General features: G+C 39.5%; 1 protein-coding gene across 6 annotated transcripts in view; it reads right to left on the reverse strand.

Annotated features, from left to right (window-relative positions):
- Positions 1-21,794, reverse strand: part of SYTL5 (synaptotagmin like 5) — a 216,001-nt gene extending 194,207 nt beyond the window's left edge. For all 6 annotated transcript variants that reach the window (XM_025051343.1, XM_025051339.1, XM_025051342.1 and 3 more), the window contains exon 1: positions 21,670-21,794. The gene's annotated coding sequence lies outside the window, so the exon portion shown is untranslated. The remainder of the gene's footprint in view (positions 1-21,669) is intronic.
- Positions 21,795-22,524: the final 730 nt, after the last annotated feature.

Below are 22,524 nucleotides of genomic sequence, written 5' to 3' on the forward strand. Positions count from 1 at the left end.
CTTCCTCTTTGCAACGTGTGTAAAATGTTTAACAGAATCAATTTTCTTTTTGTATAATCAGCTCATGCAAGGTTTAAGCCAATGACCTTGGCATTTCCATTGTCTTTCTCTGACACTATTTTTGAAAGTAATCTAAAGTTGTTTTAAGGATTAGCCATATTTTCAGACCCTTTTTCACTTCCAATAAAAGTTAAGATGGCGTGACTGATACTAGGCAGTGAAATCCAGAGGAAGCACAAGATAACACGTGAGGAGTACTTGTGAATTAATTCTGCCAGGGAGGTAAAACTGCATAGAGTCATTTCCCCTATACACATTCAAGTAGGTATTTTATCAGTCTGGACTGCCTTTGTTTACCTGCATTCGTCCCTCATAAGGACCAGCCCTCGTAAGACAGGCAACTTGTTATCTTAGGAAGAGTTGGGGAACAGTTCCATCACCTTTCACACTGGCATGCATTGGCCACTTCTTGCCATCCCTTGGGAGTTTTTAAGGTGAGGAAATAAAGTCAAACAGCAATTTGGGAATTGAGTTATGAGAGTTTGTGTCACAAATCAAATTGTTTCTGGATCTCATCAAAGAATTCAAGGGTAAGAGAGAATTTAAGGGTTTAACTTTTCTCATATGGGTATAGACAATAAAACAAAGAATCTCAGAGCTTAAAAAACAAAACAAAACAAAACAAAACAAACAAACAACAAAAAAAAAATACTTGCCAGTCAGGGAACACATGCTAGTAAAGGATTTCATTGACTATTTACCCATGGCTTAAAGTCATTGCTTTTTAATAACTAGGAAAAGGGTTTCTTGGTGGTTGGTGCTAATTAAGGATGGAACTCAAAAGTAGCACTTAGGACAGAGTAAGCCTTCAGTTCTAAATACAATTGGTTAAAACAGATCCCATTGTCCACTGGTCAATAAAGAGATTTTCAGTCAGGTCAAGTAAGGGTCTAGGGTATTCTAAGTCACTCAAAGTTCATGTTCTTCATCTGGGCAAAGTAGGTAGAACATGCTGTGTAATTAAGCACAACATTTAGTTTTGATATTTCCTAGGCAAATGCTACTATCACTAGGAAAATTTCCTTTCATATGTCCCACCCAACTATAACAACTATCCATCTCCATTTGCCTAAAACAGTCTCACTTTATGCTTATCATGCTGGAATAATCATTAATAGCAACCTCTTTCATTCTTGAAAGTATCCTAGTTTTGTTGAGGTCACCTGAAACTACTCCCCCAAACCAGAGAGCCTTGAACAAAACTCACAAAGAGGCAAACTGGGAACCATGATTGTGGATTTGTTGGTAAGAATCCAAATGTATGGAAGAGTTCCTTGAATATTTGAGAAATTGAATGGCATAACGAATTGCCTTTTAGGTTGGTTTAAATATACCTTTTAAAGCTTTACAGTGTGTAAATACATCCATCAGAAAGATTCCATAAAGAATTTTCATTTATGTGGAGAAATGATGTCAGAGCCTTTTGTTCAGAAATAGAATACCTCCAATTGTGCCATTTTTTTCATTAATTTCAAGTATATAGTACATTGGTTAGACATTTATATAGTTTATGAAATAATCCTCCGCTTGCTCATCTTCCCTTTGGCTCTCCACCTAGCCATTACCTTACTACTGTCTGCATTCCCTATGCCGTGCTCCCCATCTCCGTGACCACCTGTCAACTACTAATTTGTACTTCTTTAACCCTTCACCAGTTTCTCCCAGCTCCCCAAACCTCCTCTCTTCACGCTGTCACTTGATTGTCCTCTATATTTGCGGGTCTGTTTTCGATTAGTTTGTCCTTTTTGTTCCTTAGATTCCACATATCAGTGAAATTATATGGTATTTATCTTTTTCTCTTGCCATCTTTTTATAGGTTAGTAAGATTCAACACAGGCTTTCTATAAGCAGAGAGAATGTTTTGCTCTTCCTGAATTCTCTTCAGAAGAACATTTTCCAGAATGAGAATCCTCCATAAATAGAAGATCTGTCCCTATAAGACATACTGGATACTGGCACCTATTGGTGAAAACTGACAGAACAGCTGTTACACAGAAACCACTGAATCAGACAGAGAAAAGAAACAAAGATCTGGAAATTAGGAATGTGGAGTCAGGGATGCCCCTGGCAGGAAATAAATTAATACCAGAGTTCAGAGAGATTGATAAGTCCATGGGTAGAGAGGGATTCTGGAGACAGGCAAATAGGATGTAGAGAACATTTTTAAACAGCTAAGAAATGACCATTACTGACATGGAGCTGCAAAACCTTAGTATCCAACTTACCACTGATACCAATTCACTTTCGAAAGTTTTCTGTATTACCACAAAAGCCAATAGAAAAACTAAATTTGCTTTGATTAAAAGTTCTCTTAATACCTACGATCAGTTATTTAACAAATATTTATTGAGCATGGTCTATATGCTAATTACTGTTCTAGGTCCTAGAGGTAGAGCAGTGAACTAACTCAAAAGCGAAGCCCTTGTTCTTATGAAACATACATTCTATTGGGGAGGCAGGGTGGACAGCCAGTAAACAAGTAATTACGTAATATTTCAGATGATGCATGCTAGGTAGAAAATAAAGTAGAAAAGAGGTTGAGGAGTACTCTTATTTTATACAGGGCAGTCAGTGAAGGCTTCATGATAAAGTAACTTTCAAATACATTATAATGCTTTGATGGCCTTAGATTGGAAGATGTGATTTCCTACTTCTTCTATGAACTATCGATAAGTATTCACACATTAGGCACTTAAATCTATTTGGTCCATCTATGGAGCGATGGGAGAAGAGAAGACACCTACTAGGTATCTACTATGTGCTGAGCACTTTATATACTATATGTGTTATCTTACTTAATTCTCACCATCACCCTCTGAGGAATAACTGACCTCATTGTATAAGTGAGGATGCTGATCTTCAGTGAATATAAAGGAATAACTCAAGGTCATATCATTGTTATGTGTCACAGGCAGGATTTGAACCCAAGTCTGTTGTGATTCAAAGACGTGCAGCTAAATTTGGATGCCGCAGGTAGCTACTAGAAAATGTCAATTAGAAGACTTACACTGATCTTGAATATTAACTGATGTAAATTCACTTTTTATCAAGATCTCTCTTAGGGCACACACAACTTTCCACCTTGTATTTATTTATATGTATGTCAATTCTCCCCAGGAGGTTATACAAGCTTTTCAAGAGTGAGATGTGCCTGCATCATCTTTGGTGTCTTATAGTGTCTGATTCACTGAAACTCATGTCTAAAACCTTGTTTGAATGAAATAAACTCAGAAGCTTAGAATTAAGTCAGTAAATATTAAGTCTCTCCTCAAATAGTAATGTTTTTCAAACACTAGAAAAAATCCATGTGTCACCTGCTTCTACAAGGGTAATTAATAAAGACCTAAATCAGAAGCACTTAAATAGGATGAGAAATAGGATTTGCACATAAAATTCACAGCGCTGTATTGACTAAGTGGGCTTAAGTGTTCTTTGATTGTTGGTGGTGTTTGTTTTTTAAACACATGGAACGCCCCCAACTGCTAGGCATATGAGTTCTATGAAATCTTGAGAGATTAGACCTTTGGAATCAGACCTCGGTGTTCTTGAGAAGGTGCACTTTTTTTTTTTTAATATTTTATGTTTACATTTCTTCCAGACTCCAGCCATATCCACCCTTTCTAAACCACTAGAAAAGGGGACAATGAAAATGCTGTGTTTGAACCTGCAGCCATTCTTATTCTTCAGAGTAGAACCCAAAAGTTCTTTCCTTCTTGGAGACACTACTTTGGGGAGCACTTATAGCCAAGCAAGTGGAAGATTTTTACATACAGAAGACTGAACTAGTGGGAGAAAACCATAAAATGATGTTTCCAAGTGAGAGACAACGGGTTCTGTAGAAAAAGGCAGGAGTCCCCAACCCCTAGGCCACAGAGCGGTCCATGGCCTGTTAGGAAACGGGTTGCATAGCAGGAGGTGAGCAGTGGGCAGGCTAGCGAAGCTTCATCTGAATTTCAGCCACTCCCCAGCACTAGCATCACCATCTCAGCTCCACCTAAAATCATCAGGCATTAGATCTCATAGGAGCACCCATTCCTGGTGCCAACAAGGTTAGGGACCACTGCTGTAGAATGATATAGAATGGTGTTTTTATCATGCCCAGGATCCATTCAGCAAAGCTTATAATGATTATAAAGAGGTTTTGCTTCCTGTGGCACGAAGGAGAAAAGATTTAGGATATGACAAGGATGATTCTCAAGGAGGGAGCATATGTGGGCCTCTGCAACAAAGCTACAGGCCAAGAGGTAAGGAGAATGAAGACTACAGAACTCCTTGAAGAGGGGCAGGGCCAATGGACTAAAAGCACAATATATCTGATATCCAGTTTAAAATTTCCTTTCTGCATTGTACTTCCCTGATGTTATCTCCAAACCTTAAACAAGACAACTTTCTGTTAGCTAGGCTTTGAGAAACAGGCACCTGTCCATAGTTCAGGGATGGAACAGGTCAGAGAGAGTCAGTGACATGGACAGCAGAGGGGACTGAGAGAAGACAATATGTGTGATCAGCTAAGTGAGGGTACAAGAGACAATCGGGTCAGACTTGTGACACATGTAATGACACACAGGGCTCCACAAGCATACTGAGTGAGGAAAGTGGCTCCCAGCATCCCAAATAACCACATTCCTGGCTTTTTAAAGGGAGAAGAAATGCCGCCCTTCCACCAATCTCTGAGGACAGAAGAACCTAGACACATTTGGATGACACAGAAGAGGTGCCTTGTTTCCAAGGGCAATAAAGGCCATTGCCAGAAGGTACATGCTGTAAGACAAACATGTGCAGATGGAAAGTGCATTCTCTAGTCCCAGGCAAAGCATAGCACAAAATGGAAAGAGAATCTATATTTAAACACTCCATAAAGTGCATCCACACTTCCCCTAGGCTAGTATTTACTTATGTTATTACTTCAAATTCTCCCCTATAAAATGGATCAACTGTTAAGTCCTAATAATTTTGTTTTACTGTCATTTGGAATTTCCTCCCCAAATAATTGTTTTATAATCGCAGAAAATTTGAGAATCTTTGTCTTAGAAGCTCTCCACCCAACATCATTTTAAGAGAGAAGTGACAATTGCCACAAAAAAACCTTAATGGTCAACCCCCCATAATAAACCCATGTAATCTCAAAAGAGAAAGCACATGCCAACATGTCTGCACATCCAATACTTCTGGATAATTTTGGAAATTTGATTTTTGGTGTTTGAGACGGTGATGAAGTGGTAGGGAGGGGGAAAAGTCTGGCTAATGTGTTTTGAAGTGAATATCTCAGCTATGAAACTCAAAAAGCCAAAAAAGGATTGCTGTTCCCCCCAAAAAAGAAATGAATAGCAACAGGAAATAAGCGACAGTCATAAAGTAATCAATTAAAACAAATCCTAAATTGGTGGCATTTCATTGCCAGAGTGACTCACTCCTTTTCCTTCCAACTCCTCATTCTATTAACAAAGGAAGCAAAGTCGCCCTGACCATCTAGGTTTCTTGGGTATCCATCTTTTTCATCATCACTGTTCCCTCTCACATTTACAAAAATGTTTATTTAATTCAATGAGGTGGAGGCAGTAGCTGTCTACTTGATGTAAAAGTGAGTTACACTGTACTTTGTTATCACGAAGGATAGAGGGCTATGGAAACATTGTGGTAAGGAAATAATAGCTAAAACTTATTTAGTATTTACTAAGTGTCATGTAAGTGAGGTAAAGTCACATGTCCATGTTATAACCATTAAGAAGCCAATAGCAGAATTCCAACCTCCATGCTTTAATTGATATGGATTCACATCCTGGCTCTGCTTTCATGGACTAGATTTGATCTTAATGACATGGATGTTTCTCAAGTCCTGTATTTTATGACCTTAGTGAAGTATCATACTTAATTTCCACCCATTTAGTTTTTCTACCAAGAGGGTGTTCTGGCATTCTTGGTAGCACAGTGAGAGTAACAGAAGTCCCTGGATTAGCAATCCTTTCCATTTGCTTAAACTTTCTAACAGACACCAACAAGGCATCAAGAAAGGCAATGTAGTGTAGAGGTTAACAACACAGACTTAGGAGCCAGAATGTCCCTCTTTGAATACTGCCTCCTCCACTTAATTGCTTATGACATTAGGTTATTTAACTTCAAGTCTCGGTTTCCTCATCTCCAGATAGAAATAATAATGGCACCAACCTTTTAGGGGTATAGCAAAGATTAAATGAGATAATAATCCAAACCCACAGTTTAAAGGCCACACTGCTTCAGTTCCTCATACACATAAAGCAGAAGTAGGCATTTGGAACAAAAGACCTTTGCTCTCCATTGCTGGAGAGAAGAAAGGAATCATATGACCCTTTTAAAGGTAAGAGAGAAGTCAAAAGTCAGAAATACCAGTACAGGAAGCTCTAGTGAAATACAAGGAATTTTACTGCCCAAACACTGTAGCTTTGTGCTGGAGGTTCTGGGCACCATATCCCATCAGCTGAAGACTGTATCTGTATGGCACTAATGTAAGGGCTGATGATATACAGAATTACAAGTCAGTCTATTTGTATTCTGTAGAGGCTAACAGTTTAGCTGTAAGTAGACACTTTCAAGGGAGTGGTGGACAAAGGCTGAGCAAACCAGGAGAATTCTGGATTTAGAACTAAGCTTTACCTTGGTCTAGGTCAGGCCTTATGTAGTAGGTCACAGATGCAGAGAGGGCCAGGGAGGTCCCCTTGGCAAGGCAAAAAATACAAAGGTAGAAATGTATATATCATCAGTGACCACCGATTATACCAGTTGGCTGGGGGAGAAGATTCTATAGGGAGGGGACTAGTGGGAGACAGTGAGAAGTGTAGGTGGGGGCCTATCTGTGGAGGTAGCTTTTTCCTGGCCCAAGTTTTAATTCAAATCTGGCACTTTTGTGAAGTTTCAGACTTTGTCATAAGTTAATTTTTTTTTTGGTAACATACAAGGAAATTTACTTGGAAAGTTACGAGAAAATGTTTGATAATATACAAGGAAAATAACAATAATTATTGGCTACCACAAACTCCCAGTTAGCTGAGTGGGTTATTATTCTCTACTTAGATTTTCCATCAATACGCAAAGGATATTAAACCAAATAACTGAATGCACAAATTTATATGGGTCAAGTAGCATCTTGGCAATATCAGAATATCTTTTGATTTTCCAAGTAAATGTTCTGGTCACATCACCACAGTTGGGAATGTTTATAGACTACATGCACTTCTGAAGTACACACACACACACACACACACACACACACACACGCACTCAGATGCATTTGCTCCTACTTTTACTGGTAACCAGTCAAGGATCCAGATATTGGCTATATAAATAAACACTTAATTTTTCACCCAGATGTATCAAAATTCACCTTTTAAAATACTGCAGAAATGTAATCTTTCTCAGTGTTTGCAGTGTTAGCAATATCATGGTTTTCCCTGTTAAATTAAAACACAAAAAGGTCACCAAAATGTTTCAGCAAATATTTAGTTGGAACAAGGATAAAAAAGAATAAAGATTTCATACGGCCAAGCTCACAACTGGCCCTTTACAAATAAATATACCTACACCCAAAGCCTGTTCATTTGGTGGAAATGTCTTCTATCAATCAGTAACTGCCACATGACACAGACCACACTTCAGAGGGTCATTCTAGCTTGTGGTAGGAGCTGAGTTGGAGGGTAAGGGTAAGCTTAAAATCGATCAGCCCAATGCTGTGACCTTTTAGGTGTTTAGGATACTTAGGTCAAAGAAATTGGCATATGAGTGTAGGGGATGAACAGAGATATATTTCTTCCTTTTTATCTTCCCCACATAAGAGCATGAATATGCTTTTCCATATGTCTTTGCTTGTGGCTTTTCATTCATTACAGAGAAAGTGAAATGGGGTCAACGTCCTTGTTTACAACATCCATGGTAATTAAATAAAGTGTTGTTTCACTTGGAATTATTCACATGCTACTCACTCTGCCAGATGCCAAGGAGAAAAGGCAGGGATTATCTTCAGTTAACAAAATCAGACCAAACTGCTTTCCTGGAGCTAAGACTGCCATAGCAAGTCTGGTATAAAGCTATTAAAGGGTCCAGGATGCCTCTCGTCAGAATTTCAAGTCCTGGGAGCATCAACACCTTTGACTATCCCTATGCAGATGGCAGACAATCAGGCAATCAGGAAGTTGAGTTCTTTTCTCTATGCCTCTGTGACAGATCCTGGAGAGTAACTCATTCACACTTACTCTAAACCCCTTTTAGCAAGTATTTTGTACTGCAGAGGCTAGAAAGCTAAAAAGAAAACACATCTTCTAGACTCACTTGCAGCTAAGGTTACAGGTGTGATTTAGATTCTACCAATCACACGAGGACTGGAATGAAGAAGTAAACTGTGCGAGCGATATTGGTGATTCTTGTATGCAATGGACTGGAGAGGCAGTTGGTTACTTTGGAAAAGCTGGTGAAGGTTATTCCTACTCTCTAGCATCACAGGTGCTGAGTACTAGGAGGCAGCAGTAATGAAGTTTCTGCTACAAACATCCTATGGTATAGTCGGCAGTTCTCCTGGCCAAGTAACATCTAAACCATGTCCTCTGGCCCTCCTGGGGATTCTGTGAACTATCTGTATCAGTTATTCATGGACACAATTATGCTGTATAACAAACCCAAAATTTCAGTGACATACAAAAATAAGCATTTATTTAGCTCATAGATCTGCAGGGCTCAGACAAGCTAGGCTCATGTGTCTGTAGTCAGCTGCAATTGAGTTCATCCACAGATCTGGGGGTCAACTGGCTGTGAGCCAATCTAAGATAGCTTCAGTTGGGACTTACTGGAATGACTCGGCTCTGCAACACAGGCATCTCATCTTCCAGCAGGCTAGCCTTGGCATGCTCTAGCAGATGACAGAGTAGCAGAAACAAAGTATAAATGGCATATGCTTTTCAAGCCTCTACATGCAACATATCTACTAACATTTCATTGGTCTCACGGTCAACCTCAGAATCAAGGGACATAAAAATATTCTCCTTTAGTAAGAAAAACTGCCAAGTCACATGTCCAAAAGATATAGGTAGAGAAAATTGGGACCAGAAACACCCTACCACCTAATACCTCTAAATAAACCCTTCTGCTTAAACTAGGCAAAGGATTTGGTTGTTTTCAACTAAGAAACTTGACATTATTCACATGCTACTCACTCTGCCAGAGTGATACGGCCACACTGCTTGATAATCAAGGTTTAAAACCCAGTCAAGGTGGCAAAACTCCACCAGAAAAAGACCTTGGAAAACTGAATTGTTTCAAGCAAATATAGTGCTTAAGAATTCTAGGATGGACCTAATCATCTTCGGTCTACTCCTGCCCTGCCTTTCTTATTTCTGTTTCATTACCATACTGTCCCTCTCTTGAACCTTTTCTTTAGAGTCTAAAGAAGCAGAACAATAGATATATGCTAAAACATACAATGAAAATTTCCGGAAAAATATCAGTAACAATTAAGAGGGGATGCCTCTGAACAGGGATACAGGAGTGTAGAGTGGAAAGTAGTTCTAATTTTCACTACGTGCTCTTTGATGGTTTAATTTTTTACCATGTTAGTGAATTATTCTTTTTGTTAAAAATTAAACCAAACTTTTTACAAAAAAAAAAAAAGGAAATATAGATGGTAAAACAAAATCCATGTATAACCATTGGTTTTACTCCTTTTTTGTGCTTAGAAACTGTAGGGCTAGCTATAGTTAGGTACAAAAATGCATGCCACTGGCCATAAATAAGATTGGGATTATTTGATTAAAAATTTATTACCATGAGTCCACACTGATATAAATAATTGAACAGATAATTAAATGGGAGAGAAGAGACAACTTTCCCATGCAGAATTCCAAATAATTTACATAGATACTCCACAATCAAGGAGATGGATCATAACTCCCTACATCTCAAGTGCAGGCTGCATACAATGAATTCCTTTCAAATAGGACAGTATGTAAAAGGGGGAAATAAGTAACTCTGCAGTGGAGAAATTTGAAAAACACTACCTCAGCCAGGTGATCAAGGTCAACAACAACAGTGGCAAGTCATGTTGACAATATGTGCACTTGATATGGTGTGATGAGAATGGCACTTCACCTCTGTGGTCTTCATCCCAAAACATAACCCCAGGCTAATCATAAGAAAAAAACACCAGACGAATCCCAATTGAAGGACATTCTATAAAATATCTGACCAGTACTCATCAAAACTATCAAGATCATCAAAAACAAGAAGTCTGAGAAACTGTTACAGTCAAAGGGAGGCTATCGAGACATGACGACAAAATATGTGGGGTCTTGGATGGGATTCTGGAACAGAAAAAGAACAGGTAAAAATTAAGAATATGTGAATAAAATATGGCCTTTAGTTAATAATAATGCAACAATATTGGTTCATTAACTGTAACAAATGTACCATTAGTGATGTAAGATTTTAATAATAAGAGAATTTCAGTGCAGGAGTATGGAAACTCTCTGTACTATCTTCGCAATTTTTCAGTAAATCAAAACTGTTCCAAAAAATAAAGTTTATTAAAAATGTATTATTAATTATAGAAAAGTTAAAAATAAATCCATCAATAAATCAATCAGTAGGTATTGTGGGGGATACAAATGTCATTAAGTACCTAATCAAACTCATACAGAAATTTCAAACTGGAGCCAGGTGTTTGTGTAGCTCAGAAAACCAAAGGTCTACAGATCACTAATGAGCCCATGTGAAAGAGGCTGTGGGATGAATAAAGAACTGTTCCTGATCTGCATAGTAATTTTACAATACAAGCTTCACTATACACTTGAGCAGCCTTTTAATTTAGTAGGCAGGGGGAAAGTGTTTCTTTTATCCTTATGTTTTAAGACTGGGCTATCACTGAGAATAAGTGTTTTTACTGGAGTGTTAGGAGGGGTGCCTGTGTTCTGCTCACTACAACTCACCACAGAGGAAAGGCCTCAAAGATGAAGAGACTCGGGGAGCCAAAGCCCACCCTACATTGTTATGTGGGAGTCACTAGAGAGTTATTTGAAGATGGAACAGCTCTTAGTAGGGAAAACAGAGTGGAAAAGGTAGACTGATAAATGCAAAGGTAAGACCAACTGCTCTGAGAAGGAGGCAGGATATCCTAAAGTATGAAGACTTGTCTATAGGGCACTGAAAAGTACGGTAATCTTAAAGAGATCTATGAGGTCAGAATGGGAATTGGGATGCAGTGGCCCCTCCCCTCAGCATCCATGAAGAATAAGAATTATGTGCTTTTCTTGTGGACTGTGGTTTAGATAACTTGGGTATTCACTTTAAAATTATCTCCATCTGCTGAAATTTCCTTTATTTTGCTTAGAGCAAGCTTCTCAAGGTGGGATCTATGGATTCCAAAGGTATATGGATAAAATTTAGATTGTCCATGAACTTGGATGGAGAAAAAATTACATCCTTATGTTCACTAATCTCTAACTGAAATCTAGTACTTCAAATATGAATGTAGGCAACAAAGCACAATAGTATTAGTACCTGTGACTTTGTCACCAATAGAAATCACAGATATTTGTTATGTCACATTAGTTACTGCAGATATTGTGAAATATTCTCAATGCTCATTTCTATTTTAAACTTTGGGTGGCCAGTAGATCCACTGATAGATCTTGCTGTTCAATAAGTTTAAAAAGTATATTACTATATCACAAATTTGGTTTTTTAATAATCTGATAAATGTATTTCAATACAATTTGTTTCTTTTGTAATCCAGTGTGTTTATCAGGGAGGCCATAGGCTTCCTCAAAGGGTCTGTAGCACAAAAGTTTTCTAAAGGTTATAAAGCCTGGTCCAGAATTTAAAATCTGGTACAACTTTACAGCTTTGTGTGGTAGCATTATCAAGGAAAGCAAGAAGCAGGTTTGAAACTATAAAGAGAAATGTCACGTTAATAGCCTCGCTACTCCCTACCATTATACTACTTCCCAATACATGCTTGTGTGCACAGACATATATACATATACACACGTGGAGCAGAAACAAGGGGGATTATAGCCCATGAGTGCTGTGCAGAGACCAGCAATAAACTGACAGTTGGATCGTGCACAGCAGAGAGCAACGAGGGACCTCAGGACATAACAGGAACCACAGGCAAATGGATGCTGGAGCAGAAAGGACACAACAAACTATTGTTTTCTAAATATGCTAAGAACTTGACCCTTAAGGCCATAAGGAAAACTGAATCTTGTGCACTGCCACTCTAATTGATTACAATACACTTGGGAACACAAAGGGGAAAAAATTATATCACATGATGAAGAACATTGACACTGAGAGCCATTAGTTCAGAATGAGGGCTAGAGTAGGCTTTCACTGAAGCCATGTTTTGTTAGCACAGCATCTTTGTTGGTGTTGGTTTCATTTTTTTTTAATGTTATGTCTTGGAGAGGTCATGGGGAGAAAGGAACTCTCATACACTGCTGGTGGGAATGTAAATTGGTACAGCCCCTATGAAAAACAGTATGGAGGTCCCTTGAAAAACTAAGAATTTATCTACCATATGATCCAGCAATCCCTCTACTGGGTATTTGCCCCAAAGACTTGAAAACCCATATCCAAAAAGATATTTGCACATCAATGTTCACAGCAGCATTATTCACAGTGGCCAGGACATGGAAGCGAATGAAGTGTCCTATGATAGATGATTGGCTAAAGAAGCTGTGGTACATATATACAATGGAATATTACTCAGCCATAAGATGAAATACTGCCATTTTCGAAAACATAGATGGATCCTGAGATTATTATGCTAAGCAAAATAAGTCAGAAAAAGTTGAGAACCACATAATTTCACTCATACCTGGGATATAAAACTGGAAGCAACAAATGAACATGAAAAACAAGCAGAGACTCACTGATATGGACAATAGTTCAGTGGTTACCAGAGGGATTAGAGAGGAGGGAAGGAAGAGATAGATAGGGGTAGAAGGGGTCAAATATATGGTGACAGAAGGAAATTTAACCTTGGGTAGTGAATGCACAATGCAATACACATATGACATATTATTGAATTGTACACCTGAAACCTATATGATTTTATTAACCAATGTCACCCCAATAAAAAATGTTATGTAATATCTGATATTATATATAAAAAGAACCTATATGGCATTTAAATTATAAAGAATAATAAATGAGCTTCAAAGACCCCATCGCCCAGTTCAAGACCTAGAACATTACTAATGCTAGTACATCTATTTTATCTTCTTACCTTACTCCCATCCCTGTCTCCTCATCAGAGGAAAGCACTAGCCTGAATACTGGATTTTCCTTGCTTTATAATTTATCACGTATGTATGATTCTTTACAATGTACTGTTTAGTATTGTTTGGCTTGGGGCTTATAAAAATTATGCCCAACTGCATGAAGTCTTTGGTGATTTGGTTTTTCATTCAGTATTTTGTTTCTAATATGCATCTATGTTCTTGCATATAACAGTAGTTAATTTTGTTCCATTGTAAAATAATAAACAAATTCTTTAATTTATCTATTTTCCCATCAATCGACAATTAGGTTATTCCAGTATTACTGTATTATGAACCATGTTGCTAAGGACATTCCTAAAGAGAGTTCCTGGTTCACATGCAGAATAATTTCTCTAGCGGTTATACCTAGAAATAAAATCGCTGGGTCATATGGTATATGAATGTTCAATTTCACAAGATAGTGCCAAGTTTTCTTTTTCAAAGTGATTTCCCCAAATTTGCATTCCCATCAACAAGGTGTATCAATTCCTATTAATCCATGTCCATACAAATACTTGATACTATCAGATTTCATACTATATTGTCATCTTTGTATACCACAGATAGCACACTGCTTCACTATATAAAGAGCATAAAAGTGTCGGCAAATGCCAAAGTTTTAACAATACAGTTTAATTCAAGGTCATACAATGTCATAACCTGGAATGCAGAGCCTGAGACAAGGATTTTTATGCAAGTAGTTTTTTTGGGGGGTAGAGGGGATTGATTCCAGGGAATAAAAGTAGGCAATTGAAGAAAAGGAATAGGAAAAGAGAGAAAGTCAATAAATCAATACAAAGTGTATTATTGAGTTGGCGACATCTGTGGGCAACTGGGGCTTAATCATGCTTAGACTCTCTGAAAACCTCTTAGAAATAAATCATACTAACATGTGGTTCAGAATTATCTGGCTAAGAATGGAAAAAGGGAACTTTTATCCCTGACTCCCATCCCGCATTAGTCAAGGGCCTTTGGACCTTTAACTTCCTCATATTCCATAATACACATGTGTGGGTGCCAGAGGGTTCTAACAGGCCTTTGTGTTGAAACATCGAACAAGTCCTGGGGTGGAAAATGAAATATTCACTGCAAGGCTAAGGCAAGGTGCTATCTGGCTACACCCACATGAAACTGGTTACTGGATCAGTGACTAGACTAAAAGGTGGGCTGAAAGGATGTACAGTGAGGCACAAGATGTGCCCAATACATATAGCTATTAAGTGGCAGAGATGGAACTCAAACACGTATCTATCACAGTTCAAATATTAGGCACTTGGCACATAAGTGTATAAACATTGTCCACTGCCTTCAAAATAGCCATCCTTCCATTTCTTCTCTGCTAAGAGAACACTAATATGCCACCACAGACCCGAATCCCTTTTTCCACCATTCTAACAACCTCAGTGCTGGCATATATCCAAGAGGTCACTCCACAGTCCAAGATGGCTCTGTACATCATGCCTGCATTCCAGGGTAGCAGCTGGAGAAAATAGGAGTTATAAAAGGGCCCTCCTTCCAGCCAAGTCAACTCTCTAGGCAGGTTTCCTAGAAGTCCTGCAAAATACAACATTATCTCTCACTAGCAGAACTCAGTCACAGGAATGTACTTTGATGCAAGAGATGCTGGGTAGCAGAGACTGTTCACTGGATGAATTGCCACCAGGAATAAAATTGGATTCTGTCACCAAGGGAGAAGGTGAGAAAGGATACCAGGTAGCAACTAGAAGTCTCTGCCCTAGTATCCATTCAATTCGGGACAAGTTTTTAATCTATACCTCAGTCTTCCTATTTGTAAAATGGAGAGAAAGTAGTACCTCACAAAGTTATGAGGACCAAATAAGATCATGTAAATAAAACTTCACAATGCCTGGTATGCAGAAAAATGATTAATAAATGCTAGCTAGTATTAATTCACTTTGGTGACTCATCATCACCAGGCCTGACATTGAGCAGTACAACCTCAGAAAACTGATCTTATCAGTGTTTCTGCATGCATCAGGCTTGAAGGTGCTGGATGCTGACTCACACCCACAACGCTACTAAGTGTTTAAAGCCAGAGTACCGGCTTAGTATCTGACAATGAGAAATACAACTTCCGGGCAGAACAGACAGCCTGACCAGGTTATTCTGTCCCAGAAAGCAATGAACATGGGGAATCTTAAGGTTGATTGCTGAGCATGAAATCAGGAGAAACAGAATTCATTACACAATTCAAAAGTTTAATAGCATTGGGTTCTAAAAGCCTATTGCATCTATTTCTAAAACTGAACTTGTCTAACGTGGTGCATCTTATGATCAGGCTGGAAACATGACAGGTAACCTGTCCCCTGGACAGTGCTGGAAGGTATACTACCAATTGCTGGCAAAATTCACCAGGACTGTGGAAAATGTGTGAAAGAGTAAACACTTATGGAAATGGCAAATCCATTCTAAATAGAGGCCCTATTACACCTAGCAGGATTTTGGAAAAGTCTTAAGTGAGGGGAATATTTTAGCAAGACCCATTCTTTTGAAAAGAGCCCCAGAGTAAACAGGGCAGCAAGAAACCTGCCTTTATCTGTTTAAAAATATTTATTGGATTACAGGTTGAATCCATTTCTAAGTTTAAAATGGAAACATTTTAGTTGTTTCATATAGACATAATAGAGAACAATAAAAATTAAAAACAAAATGTTTTAAATTGAGCAAATAGGAAAATATAGCATAATAGTGCATAATATACATACATATGTGCATAAAATCTCAACTGTCATTTAATGTACAAAGATTTTTTTTTTATCCTCTAGGCTGACCATATACCTTTTGCTGACATATTATTCTCTAAACAGGGTACAGTAAAAAGTAGAAAAGCCAGGTAGTATGAAAGAAAGAGTATTAACCTTTGGCATCAAAGTTGATTTGAATCTTGGCTTCACCTCTTAAAAGTAATGTGATCTGAACAAGTTATTTAATATCTCTGAACTTTCTTTTTTCCTCATGATAGACTGCAAAAAATGGCCCCTATTCTTCACTGCTCCCGACGTCCATGTTTTTTGCCATGTAACTTTGTAGGACCCTCCCACTCTGACTCTGGGTATGACCACATGGCCAACAGAATAAGGTGGAAGTGATGATATGCCAGTTATGAGTCTAGGCCTCAAGAAGCCTGTGTATTTCCATTTGTTCCCTCTTGCACCTCAGCAACTGCCTTGAGAACATGACTGGGTAGCCTGCTATAAGATGAGAAACATGTGAAATACAGCCTAGGCACTTCAAAGTTTGCCCAGATCAGTCAATATCCAGGTATCTCCAAGATATTGTAAGCAATCCTAGCCAAGATCAGCTAAGCAGTCTAGCCAACCCTCAGCTGACCCTAGACACATGAGCGATAAATGTGTCTTGTCATATGCTTCTGAGGTTTTGTGACAGGTTGTTATATAGCATTATTATGAGAATAGATAACTGACATACACGCATCTGATATATTATAGGTTACAAGGATTAAATGAGGTACTATGGGTACAGTGACCAGCATACCACAGTCAACCTAGAAAAATAGCTATTATTCTTCTTGACAGATTTCTTCTTTATAAAATACAATCACATTCTTGAGATTATACCCAGTTCAGTAGTGTAAAGTTTTGGATAATTCTAAACCATTTAGTCTCACATTTATAGATCGTCTCGTTTTACTCCCACAAGAGTAATAACATCCACGGAACATGAATTTTACTAATTTAACTCTCAAATAGCAGGCCAACCATTTTCCCATCTCCAATGATTTTGGAGAAGAGAAACTGATGTAGCTCTCTGTTGCTCTCATATAGAAATAAAAATATAATTAAATTAGAAGTAATTTAATGTTTTGAGAATTTTGTAATGCCTCTGGAGATTGTACAATCTCTAGAATAGTTAATCCTTCAAAAAATTCACATATAGGAAGCAAGCAACTGGTCTCTTAAAATCATCTTTGAACTGATATAAAAGCAAGCTGAAATTTAGCTCTGCAGTCAGAGAAGGCACATGAATAGAAACAAATGGGCTGACGTGTAGGCTCCATATTCATTCACCACAATTTGTGCAAGAAATTAAGAGAAACTTCAATGAAGCATTTTCTCCCATTTCCTCATCCTTTGTCCTATGATCGGAAAAAATAATTAGGCTTGGCAAAAGAAAAAATGCAACACAATCAGCAATTATGATAGAAAATACTGCAGATAAATTTCACATACATTGATGTATGTAATGAGCTAGACTCCCCCAATATCATAAAGTCTCAAAATAACCAGAGATATGTGGTTCACAAAGTATGGTCCATAGGCAAACAGCATCACTATCACCTGGGAACCTGTTAGAAATGCAAATTCTTGGGCCCTACCCCAAACCCATTGGAATTCAGAGGCCAGGACCCAGCAATGTTTGTAACAAGCTCTCCAGGTGATTCTAATGCCTGCAAGAGCTTCAGAACCACTAATCTAGACAGAACCATTCTACTTAAAGTATCTCTGGATTAGCAGCACTGGTATTACTTGGAATTAGAAGTGCAGAACTTCAGGCCCCATCTAGACTTACTGAATTGAATCTGAACTATGAAAAGGTCTTCAGGTGACTTGTATGCACATTAAAGTTCGAGAAGTGCTGCACTTATGCAATGGTTCCTGTTACAGGCTGAATTATGCCCCCTCCCCAAATTCATGTTGAAATTCTAACCCCTAGTACTTCAGAATTTGGCTATATTTGGAGATGGGACTTTTAAAGTGGTAAGGAAAAACTAGGTCATATGGCTAGGCCCTAATAAGACAAAATTAGGACACAGACACGCACAGAAGGGAGACCGTGTGAAAATAGAGAGAAGGCAGCCATGTATAAGCCAAGGAAAGAGGCTTCAGAAGAAGCCAACCCTGCCAACACACTGATCTTGGACTTCCAGCATCCAGAACTGTGAGAAAAATTATTTTTTGTTATATGAGTCTCTTAGTCTGTGGTACTTTGTTATGGCAGCCCGAGCAAACTAATAGTTCTCAAACTCAAGTGCATATTGGAATCATCTGGGGAGTTTTAAAAATCTTGTTACCTGGGTCCATTCCCAGAGATTCCATCCAATTTTAGTCTGAGGACCAACCCATACATCCGGATTTGTATAAGCTTTCCAGGTGATTTGCAAAGTGCAACAAAGTTTGAGGACCACTGATAGCCTACATCATTCTTTTGACTGGTGGGAAATCTAAGACCCAGGGTCCTGCGATTGTTAAATTCCAGTCTCTCAATACTTGCTTAGCTGATCTTCCATCATTATGGCCCCAAACGTTCTGTAGTACTTCAGGATTCCTATTAGGAAGGAGACTCAAGAAAGCTGGCAGTAATATATGCTCTCTTCGTTTCATGCATCAACTTTGCATGTGTGTACTAGATATCATCTTGAACATTTTTTGTAGTACATCTTCCACAGTACATGGATAGAGAAAGCACCCAAAGAAAATCAGTTGCCGTAAACTGTCATTACTCACTACCTCTCTTTATGTTCTTCTTGTCCTTCCTGTTAAGTTGTCCTCCAGGTTCCTGGATCCAAATTAAGAACTCTAATATTGTGTAAACCAGCATTTCAGGGCATAGGTGCCAAACCACTAATTAGTTTTTTTCCTGCTAAACACTTTCACTTGTCCTTGTGAAGTTGTGAAGCTCCCAAAGTCTATACAGGCACACCTCATTTTATTGTGCTTCACTTTACTGCAATTCACAGATATCGTGTTTTGTTTTGTTTTTTAACAAATTGAAGGGTTTTTTTTTTTTTTACAAGACCCTCTACGAGCAAAATGATTATGACTCACTTTATTGTGATATTCGCTTTATTTCAGTGGTCTGGAACCAAACCAGCAATATATCCAAGGTCTGCCTGTAGCCTACTCACAGGACAACTACTTACTGAATGTTTACTCTGTTCCAGAAACTGGAGGATCTGACCCATATTTAATACAATGGAAACCCTATGAGCTATATCTATACATTTTTTCCTACCTGTAGTCTCTAAAAGTTAACACACTACAAAAACGATTATTTAGCATCCTTAAAATACTGTACACCTTAGAGGGAAAATCCCTGTTCTGAATGCGCTTTTGCTACAATGATTATATTTAATTTTTTGCTTGGACCAATCATTAATACAATCACAGTTTAAAATAGAACCATTTTCATGACAGTCAAGCAGACTTGCTGGTTAGCTCCCCAAAGCTATCTCCAACCCCCATCTTCCTGGCCTCCTTTCTACTATAGAAGCTGAAAAGCTTGATATTTTCCCAGCCTCCCTTGCCACTAAGGACTGTTACGAAGCCCACCCACCTCTGGCCAATGAGATACAATGGAGATTCTGTTGGGTAACTCTGGGAAAAGATATTTCTTCTCTGGTAAGAGAAAGTGGCATGAGGAAAATTATTCTACCTCTTTCCATCCCCTATTTCTTACCTTTGAACATGAGATAAGAATGTAATGCCTGGAGCTGTTAGAGCCATCTCAAAACCATGAGAGCAAGGTACTGACTCAGAACCCTGACATTGCTGGGCCACTGAACCAACAACTCCAGTGCTCACCTGCTGTCAATGTTCTCTGTTAAAGCCATATTTAGTTGGCTTCTGTTACATGCAGCAAAAAAAAAAAAAAATCACAACATATAGATATTTTCCATATATGTCAAACTCTAATTTAGTTACAACAGAGTGGTCTGAGGATCTACACCTTGAGAGTCACTGAATTATAAGGACTATCTTCTAGCAGTGCAGAAAAAGCATGCCCAGGTGGTGTTAAAGAAATGCTAAGACCATCTGGACTGCTGAATTCATTTATCTATTCATTCAACAGACCCACTTTAGTAGGCTCATGAGACACAAAGATGAGTAACACAGTATTTCCGCCTTTCAAGAAATTTTACTATCTTGAGCAAGACTGCTATGTAAAACAAGATGATAAGCACCAAGATTATGCAGATGAGAGATGTCATGTTACCAGGTGGGAAACCTAACTCACTTTAGGGTGCTCCCTGGAAAGAGCTGTAAAAAAAAAAAAAAAAGAAAAGAGAACCATCAAAGCTTCAGTTCAACTCTAAAAAGTTATCTCTGTGATCTGAATAAACATGTAAGATTTTATTAATCTTCCCAGTGGAGGGGTTTTCTATAATCACAGACTATAAACCAAATAACAATTCAGGAAAGAGCAATTTATGATAGGCGACTCAATCAACTGCCAGGAAAGCTTCCCCCACCCATCTTCCTCTCTCCCACAAAACAGGATAAAGATTTGGTTTTGTGGGGGAAGGGGAGGAATACTGTCCTCCATATCAGCAGGGATGCTTGCCTAGAGCAAAAGAATTCTGTGCTGCGAATAAAGACCACCTGTTAACACTGCAGCAAACCAAACAATATTGATGATAAAGCAATCAGTCAACATTAGCCACAAATGCATGCATTCTAGGAGGCTCTCTCCTATGCTACTTTTAAGCAGAAACGACAGCAATAATCAGTACCTATTTAATAGTTACAGAAACACTGTGCTTAACGGTAGAAATGGGGACTCATCTTCCCCGCATTGATTTTTCAAAAGGCAGTTAGTGGAAGCGCAACAGACACGTAGAGGAAAAGGAAAACATGTAGCTTTACATTATTAAATCCTTTTAAGAAACAGAATAAGTCCTCATTGATTTTCTTGCAAGGGAAATAATAGGTTTGGAAGCATCTCTGAAAATAGAGAAAATAAGACTAGCAGTAATCTCCTAAAATTTTCCTGGAATACATTAAAAATAAAATATTCAACAGTTCAATGAATTGTTTCAACATTATCGTGGCATTCACATTAATTGTGCCTCTGGAACATTTTGATTCAGCCAATGGTAACAAGATAGGCAGCCCTGGCATGTCCTGGGCTGGGGAGGGTTGTTCCAAGATACCAACTCAAGCTACAGTAAAATATCTGCCACCTTGCCGAGAATGAGGACACCGCCCTGGCAAAGGGTTCTACCCCATCCCCCCGCCCCACTCCACGCACCGCCAACCTCTAAGAATCACCTAGGAAGAAAGTGGGGGAGGAAGGAAACCCACCAAACAAATCAAACATTCCTAGCCCCATAAACGCCACATCCGGACATTTGAAGGTACCCGGGAAATTAAGAATATGGCCCCAGAGTTTGCCTTGTTTGGGGTATGAGCATGGATTTGATATTCTCCGTTGCGTTTTAAAAATCTAACTTTCTGTCTCCAATGGAGAGAACCAAAGGGAGGAAGCAAAGGCAGACAGATATACAGACTGGGAGATCCCCTCCCGCCGAGTCACCAATGCACGAGGCATCAAAAGACAAGAAACTTACCTAGACGGGAAAGCGGTTGGTCCAAGCCTCCGGAGGGGGACAATATTCGTGGGAGAGTCGTTGAAGCTGGAGATGAAATGAGGACCAGTGCGAGAGGCGAAGTCCCGCTCCTAACCCGGAGGAGCAGAGTGACTCACGCGCTCCGTGCCCGCCTCTCGCGCCATGCGCCCCTCTCCCTCCCCGCCCCGCGCAGGTACGGGGGCCGCGCGTTGGGAGGCGGTCTCCAGCCGCCCTAATCAACCGGGTTCTCTGCCCGACGCCCCCAAGCGGCGGCGCCAGAGCCCACCCAGCCAGACCCACTCCAGGCATCACCAGCCTCTCCAGATAACCGCCGGTCACCGCAGGACCAGAGCCTCCGTCGTGGATCTCGCCTCTCCTCTGCGCCCCCGCTCCTCGCCACCCCAGGACCCGCTGCCTCTGGGCTACCCATCTAAGCTCAACGCACCTTCCACATGCCATTTGGACACGGTATGACCAAGGCCCTCCCTCCGGCCGTGCCAGTGGGCTCCAGGATGCACTGCCCCCCAAATCCGCCACTTTCGATCGCCCCCTTTTGGTGGCTTCAGAACCCACCAAGCCCAGAGACAGGTACAACTGGCTCTTCAAGATCCCAGGTGTATCCTTTACCATAGGTCTCCGCTCTTGTCAGACCCAAACCTTGCAGGGACTCCTTACCCCTCCAGGCTGCCAATTTGACACACTTTACACCTGCCAGCTGGGTTTGGCAACACCCAGATCCTCCCACAGTCGGTGTTTATGGCCAGAGTAACCCTATTGCCCACCACAGCAAATGCACAAATTACTCCTACCTGCTTAGAGTCCTCTTCTTCGCAGAGGTGGCTGTGAACCTACCCC

Source organism: Pteropus alecto, unplaced genomic scaffold (genome assembly GCF_000325575.1).
Source record: "Pteropus alecto unplaced genomic scaffold, ASM32557v1 scaffold28, whole genome shotgun sequence".
In the NCBI taxonomy this organism is placed as follows: domain Eukaryota; kingdom Metazoa; phylum Chordata; class Mammalia; order Chiroptera; family Pteropodidae; genus Pteropus; species Pteropus alecto.